Genomic DNA, 7683 nt, shown 5'->3' with positions numbered 1-7683 from the left:
GCACTAATCAAAACTAAATTCTTTAACAATAATTTACATAAAAGATGTAAAAGCATTTCAGTCAATCAATGATGGATAAAGCTTTATTAAAGGAATTAATTACATCAGCACATTCAGATACATACATATATATTATGCAATAATTTAATTTTACTTTTATTTATGCGACTTTAAAGGAAAATATTAAGTTCCTAAACATCAACTCTGATATCACATGAAAACTTTAATTAATTTGTGTTAAACATTAATTACAAATTATCATAAATTCCTAAATCTTTAGAACTTCAATTAATTTCACATCTTTATAACGCATAAATAAATATAGTTAGATATACATACCTCTATTCATGATATCAAACCTTATTGAGATTAAATTCAATGTCAAGATCTTTTAACCACGAATCAATTTGCAATTCTGATCAACAGGCGATGGCGGAAACTGATTTCTCTCTCTTGGCCTTTTGCATACATAAAACTTTCTCGTGTTGTATCGTTAATCGTACATAATTGATGGAGTATATACACTTTTATAAAAGTAGAGAGAGGACCAGTTTTCCTTTTAGTAACATAATTCTACTTTCCATCAAAGTAAGAAATAAGAAAGGAAAACACTTCTCCAATAAGTAATTACCAAAAAGGTAATTATAAATTGACCATAAATAAATAATATTAATTAATATCTATTTACTTAACTACCATGTCACATGTCCAAATCATGTGAGTCACAATTAAATAAATAAAATCTTACACAGAATTTCTGAATTAATGAGGTGCATGCGTGTTCAAGACACACGCATTCCACCTCTTTTATTTTTCCAAATTTCCCGTTCCGTTACCAGTCACTCGATAATTATACAGCTGTCTCCCAAAAAAAACCCCATCCGTTCTATTAATCAAACACCCAAAAGTCTCTAAAAATGACAAGACTCTCAAAAAAAACAAAAAAAACGTCTTCAAATTTACAAATCAAGCCTTTAATCACACGATGAAAAGCCTATATAAAAAGTGCCTTTAGTTGCAAATTTCTGCAACCACACAGACTTATTGCTGCTTTATGACTTTTCCAAGGTGTTGCTTATGGGTCAAAGGACAGAGACAACCTTCTGATACGTTAATGCATCAATTAGCTTGACTTGAGTAAAATAGCCCGTCTAGTATGCGATGAAGAAATTGAAATTGTAGAGTATCCAAGGGGTACCACATCAAGAAATAGACTACAATTTGAATGCCATTCAACAAGGGACTTACCATTCAACTTCTCAAATCAATTACAATTTGACTGCCATTTAATAAGGCGCTTACCATTCAGCTTCTCAAATCGAGAATCAAACGATCCACAAATTTTGACTTAACAGAAAATTTGCCAACGTTCTATATAATTTTTTAGACTTGACAGAATTTGGGTTTAGAAACTAGAAAAACTAGAGTCGACTTAACTTTCTAGGTTTGAACATAACTTTCTAGGTTTGAACATTATTCATAAATACCAATTAATTTCTGTTAAGTGTGGTCGTTCAAGATTTATTGCAAACCCCATGCCAAGAAGTCAGAAAGTCAACTAAAGAAATATAATTCACGTAATCAAAAGAAGGTTAAGAAGATTTTCTAAAGTCAACTAAAGAAATATAATTCACGTAATCAAAAGAAGTTAAGAAGAATTTCTAAATTAACGTGAATTATATTTAGAAAGTCAAGAAGTCAGAAAGTCAACTAAATAAATATAATTCACGTAATTTAGAAAATCTTCTTAACCTTCTTTTGATCAGTCTGTGACACGGCCTGACTTGCCTATTATATTACACTTTCAAATTATTATTAATAATTGTTCCTCCTCATAAGTCATAACATTACTAGATAATACAGCTTTCTATGCACAAACTGCTTCTGGTTATGGCTACCCTGAAGGCAGGCTCTAAGAATCTAACGTTGCTGCTTTTTTTCACATTCTTATGCTGCCTAGGATTCGAGCCCTCCCTTGTAGCAGGAGCAAGCACGATCCGACCCGGTGATGAACTCAACTCCTCTGCTAGTCCTCTTGTTTCTGAAGGTGGGGTCTTCACCTTAGGATTCTTCACTCCGAACTCGAGTGGTTATTTAGGAATATGGCACACCAACGACACAGAAAATAAAGTATGGGTTGCCAATCCTAGCACACCTATTTTGTACAATCCTGAAAATTTGTCTACTATTGATGGAGTTCTGACTATTGATGGCACAGGAAGGTTGATGATTATGAGTCACGGGAGTATTCTTGTGAGTATTACTGATGAAGTTGGGAGTGGAAATGTTAGTGCCACAATAGAGGATTCGGGTAACTTTGTGGTGAAGGATGAAAGTGATAACAGGATTTTGTGGCAGAGCTTTGATCATCCTACCAGCATGCTATTGCAAGATATGAAACTTGGTTTTAATCTCACGAGTGGGCAGACTTGGGCTCTAACTTCTTGGCTAAGTGATTTTTACCCGTCGGGGGCTTTCAATTTGAGTCTGGAGAGTTGGTCATTTATCGTCGAGGAGAGCGTTATTGGACTAGTGGGGAATTGAAAGATGGGAATTTTGAACATATCCAATTAACTGATTCATTTTTCAATCACAGGTTTATTTATGTTTCAACTAGGGATTGGAGCTACTTCACTTTTTCTCCAACAAATTTGGCCATGCCACCCAAGTTGGAGCTGACACCAAATGGGCGAATTGTTGACACTTTGTCTAAGGCTAACCTTACCTCATATGAGTTTTGTTACGGTTATGAATCAGACGATGGTTGTGTGAACTCTACTGTGCCGTTGCCTGAGTGCAGGATACATGGTGATAAGTTTCACGAAAGGCAAGCAGCCTTAAGAGGCAACACTCTAACTTATAACGAAAATCGTAGTCTCGGTCTGAGTGATTGTATGAAAATGTGCTGGAACGATTGCAATTGTGTTGGCTTTATGAACAGGCTTAGCAGTGGAGTGGGCTGTACGTTTTGGGGTGGGAATATAAATTATACAGCAGATCAACCTAATGTGGGGGCAATGTACGTGCTGGTTCCAGCACATCGGCCCGCAGAGCCACCAAGTTCACCCATACAACCACCAACTTCATCCAATGGTAAGTCTACTTTTATCTCCATTAATTTCTGAATATCTGCATTGTGTTTCCAACGCATTGCCTCTTATACTGAGCTGGCTGTAATGATATAAGTAGCTTAGTTGAATTTTATTTTTTCACCAAAGCATTTCATTTAACTAGATCGAATAAGATTGCTTAAACTTACCTGGTTACCTGGCATTCACGATTTGTGAGAAAATAAGTTATGCGTTGGGCAAATTTAGGTGTCAAAACTTGTGAATTGAGTTATAAAAAATATAAAAATGAACTAGCTTTAAAAGCTTGATAACCCCTAATGGAGTAAAACACTAGTACTCAATGTTAGTCTCACCTATAGGCGCACAAAAACACATTCATGCACACAAAATAATCATTCAATTGGTGTCAAGACAGAGTACGAATGCTTCTCAATATCATTACTTTGAACTTTTATTTGGTCATATTCAATTGATGCCGAATAAACTCATTTTTGATTCAAAATTTCGATTCATTTTTGTCCATTCACAATTTCAATTACCTTAACATTTTTATCTGCTCCAAAAGAGGCACAATTTGAACATTTATCACTAGTCAGGACACTATTGTTTTATCTGCAGAAAATGAAGAGAACAATTTTGGCAAATTCTACTTTACAATTATTTTTTTTGGAAGGTAATTCTACTTTACAATTATTCCAACTGAATGCAGGAGAGAAGAAATGGATATGGATTGTCACTGCTGTAGTAGCTGCAGTTCTTATGCTTCTTTTTGGCCTCTTATGCGTTTTAAGAAGACGACTAAAAGGTACATTGCTAACAAATACTAATAAATAGGTTGCATATATTGTAATTTTTTTCATTAAACTCTATTATTTTTATGTAATGACAAGTTTGGTTTTGTATGTTCAAAATAGGGAATAATGAGGAGGGAGTTCTTCTTGAACATGGTGGGAACAACGGCCACGACATTGAGGGTCACTCACCCATGAAGGAATTTAGCTTTGCTTGTATCAGGGATGCTACAAGTTCCTTCGCATCAGAATGCAAGCTTGGAGAGGGTGGTTTTGGACCTGTTTACAAGGTACATTATAGATCAAAAGTTGAGTTCAAGTTTTTGATTTTAAAGGATTACTCTGTTTATTAGCATAGATTAAAAGTTGAGTTCTCAGGTAATGAACTTCTTCCATTCCAGGGAAAATTGCCTGAGGGACGGGAAATAGCTGTAAAACGACTTTCAAGAAGTTCACGACAAGGATTGGTGGAGTTCAAAAATGAGCTCATTCTCATAGACAACCTCCAACACATGAATCTTGTGCAGCTTCTAGGCTATTGCATTCAAGGAGATGAGAAAATGTTGGTATATGAATACATGCCAAACAAATGTTTGGACTCTTTTCTCTTTGGTAAGAAATCCCTTTTATTTCTCAACTGTATATATGCTTTATTTTCAAGTGCAATTGGTTAATAACTTTCTTATCTTTGCCCAAAAAATTAAAAAGCAAGTTACCATATTTTGCACTTCATTTTGAGACAGATACAACTAAGAAGGAGCAATTATCATGGGAAATACGCCACATCATTATTGAAGGAATTGCTCAAGGACTACTTTACCTTCACAAGTATTCAAGAGTGAGGATAATACATAGAGATTTGAAAGCTAGTAACATACTAGATGAAAACATGAATCCCAAAATTTCTGATTTTGGTTTGGCCAGAATATACGAGGATAATGTATCAGAAGCTAATACAAGTAGAGCGGCTGGGACGTAGTAAGTATTGAATGAATTTATTTATACATGTTTTGATGGGTGTGAAGTTTAATGCTCTCAAGTTTATAACTCATTACATACACTATTAATTATATTGTTGGTAGTGGTTACATGGCTCCTGAGTATGTCCACAAGGGAAATTTCTCGGTTAAATCTGATGTCTTTAGTTTTGGAGTACTAATGTTTGAAATTGTGAGTGGTCGAAGGAACAACAGCTTTCATGACATTGACGGTCCACTTAACCTAGTAGGATTTGTAAGTAACACAAATGTGGCTATTATTATTATTATTATTATTTTTGTTGCTAAATAGGAGTTGTGTGTTTGTTACCAACATTTTAACTGATAATTTTATAATCACAGGCATGGGAATTGTGGAACAAGGATGCTGCTCTAGAGCTTGTGGATCTAACACTCAGGGGTTCATATATTGAACAACAGTTGTTAAGAAGCATTCATGTCGGTCTTTTATGTGTAGAAGACCATGCGATCGATAGGCCAACTATGCCAGAAGTTATTTCCATGTTAACAAATGACAGCATGGCTTTGCCAATGCCCAAGAAACCGGGCTTTTTAACGAGAAGCAGAATGGCTGAGGAAGATTTACACAAAAGTAAGCAAGAAAATTATTCATTAAATGGGCTTTCCATCTCTGACCTAGATGTGAGATAAAGCTATAGATTTGAAGAGTTTCCAATCGGATTGGCAATGTAGCAGTGAAGAAAACATGATTTTCTCTTGATTATTTTCTATTGGTGATTTTGTTTTACACATTGTTGGAGAATATTATTATAGGAAACTTAAATTACTCCACAATATTGCTTTGGGAATCTTGTGGGAGTGAATAATAAAATATGATTGGAGTGATTTATGGGATTGATTTTATAAATTCTCCATTAACGTATTTTTCATATTTATGGCTTTAATAAAGATGATGTAACCCTTTGGGCTTTCTGTGTGTATCCTTGCATGCTTCATTTTTTATTTCTCTCTTCAATTTTGACACATATATTATAGTGAAACATGTAAGAAAAATTGTCTTAATATATAATTAATCTTAACTTTTAAATGATTTTATAATTATCTATATTTAAGAGATGTGATGTATCACATAACTACAGTTGTGACTGTTATTTATCTAAGGGGTGCGTTGGTTGATGGAACCAACATGTCTCCTTTTGGTAAGGTTTAGGAAACTGTTCCAACCCGTGAAAGAAAGGTTTGAAACCATTGTTTAGTTTCACAGATAAAGGTAGAGGGTTGAAAAGTGTTTCTATAATAGTTGTTCTCAAACACAAACGGTTAAAGATGGCAGGTATGTTTTTCTAAACAACGTTTATGCATTGGAATCATGTATTTATTATCGATAAATTGCTTACATGTGGTATTAGAGCCAGACATGGACTCTGATGCATAAATCTATTATTCATTTTATACGCATCAAATTTTATGACTGTCTCTATGTTTTAGATTAGATAGGATACTGATATGTTGTTATATGTTGTACGTGATAATCTACTTTGTTGGTAATAAAATTTTAGTGACCTTTGTACTAATGTCTCACGTATGCATGTATTTATATATGAGATCACAAGATGGTAAACCAGTTCAGTTAGCCTCACATGAGGCCCAAATGGATAATTGTTTGAAACAACCAATATCAGGCCTCAATATACGAAGATCACAAGGACACATATATCTCACATATAAGCAAATGGCTTATATCAATTTCCCTTTCGTGTATATCTTTTCTATCTACAAGATCTAGGTCCTACAAAATATATGGTGTCAGTTTTCCTTTTGGTGTGCCATACCATTGAATGCAGGTTGTCTTGCATGTCCCCAAAATTTTCTATGCTAAGAAAATCAAAACATATCCTTCTTGCCCAGGCGAAATAAATGTATGTGTGTATGTACTAATTACAAAGATATATATTCAGAAGGATCAGCCAGTTACTTCGGCAGAGAGTCCAATGGGCTCCACACTCGTCTCAGCCAAATCACACACAAAGTGTGTTCTGGACTCTCATATATATATATATATATATATATATATATATATATATATATATATGATAAGTGTTAGGATTGAAGTTTCAAATAATGCTTATGATAAATGATTTAAATGTATCATTATTATATAAATGTATTGAAATTGACATAATAAATATAATTATACATATCGTCTCACGTTTTGATACATATTTATATATTAATTAGATTCATATAGGAAAAATTGAATTATTATAAAAAAAATCCTAAGCTCAAATGTTGATGGAGTTAGATTGGGTGTTTAGTCACCAAAGTGACACACTCATGATAAATTTAATAATATTTGGAGTTAGTGGCAAAATTAAAGTTAAAGGATTGAATGGCATTTAGTAGAGACAAACAATAATCAAGCCCAAAGATGGATTATTGAGATTTGTTCAACTAAATGGATTGAGGTAATTATTATAGATTATTTAATTGATAGCATAATATGCCCAAAGGTATATATGTGTTTAATATTATATTTTCTATGATTAATTAGCCTCAAAAGTGAAATTTGTTTCACTAGTGGGAGACTAACATTTAATGATATTAGCCAAAGGAAATATTGTTGAATGTGATGTTGATTCCATTCGGAGTCGAATATTTTGAGGCATTACTTATTGATTCTGAAAAGTTTGATTGTTTTTCCCATCAATTAAAATATATAATTGTGGCCTTAATTATTTTGATGTTTTTATTTTTATACCATAACAGTTGGTTCATTATTGTGTGTGAAGGCCCTGACTAGGTCTAATTTCTCGGACTGGAAAGATGAAATAATTTTTAATTTGGAACTTGGGGATTTGGACT

General features: G+C 33.6%; 1 pseudogene; it reads left to right on the top strand.

Annotated features, from left to right (window-relative positions):
- Nucleotides 1–1890: 1890 nt before the first annotated feature.
- On the top strand, nt 1891–5572 carry LOC132305077 (G-type lectin S-receptor-like serine/threonine-protein kinase CES101; annotated as a pseudogene).
- The last annotated feature ends 2111 nt before the right edge of the window (nt 5573–7683 follow it).

The sequence above is a fragment of the Cornus florida genome, unplaced genomic scaffold (assembly GCF_030987335.1).
Source record: "Cornus florida cultivar Cherokee Brave unplaced genomic scaffold, ASM3098733v1 CherokeeBrave_3.0.0_Hap2_Chr04, whole genome shotgun sequence".
Classification (NCBI taxonomy): Eukaryota; Viridiplantae; Streptophyta; class Magnoliopsida; order Cornales; family Cornaceae; genus Cornus; species Cornus florida.
Note: the sequence above shows the minus strand (reverse complement) of the source record. Positions and strands in the feature narration are given on the sequence as shown.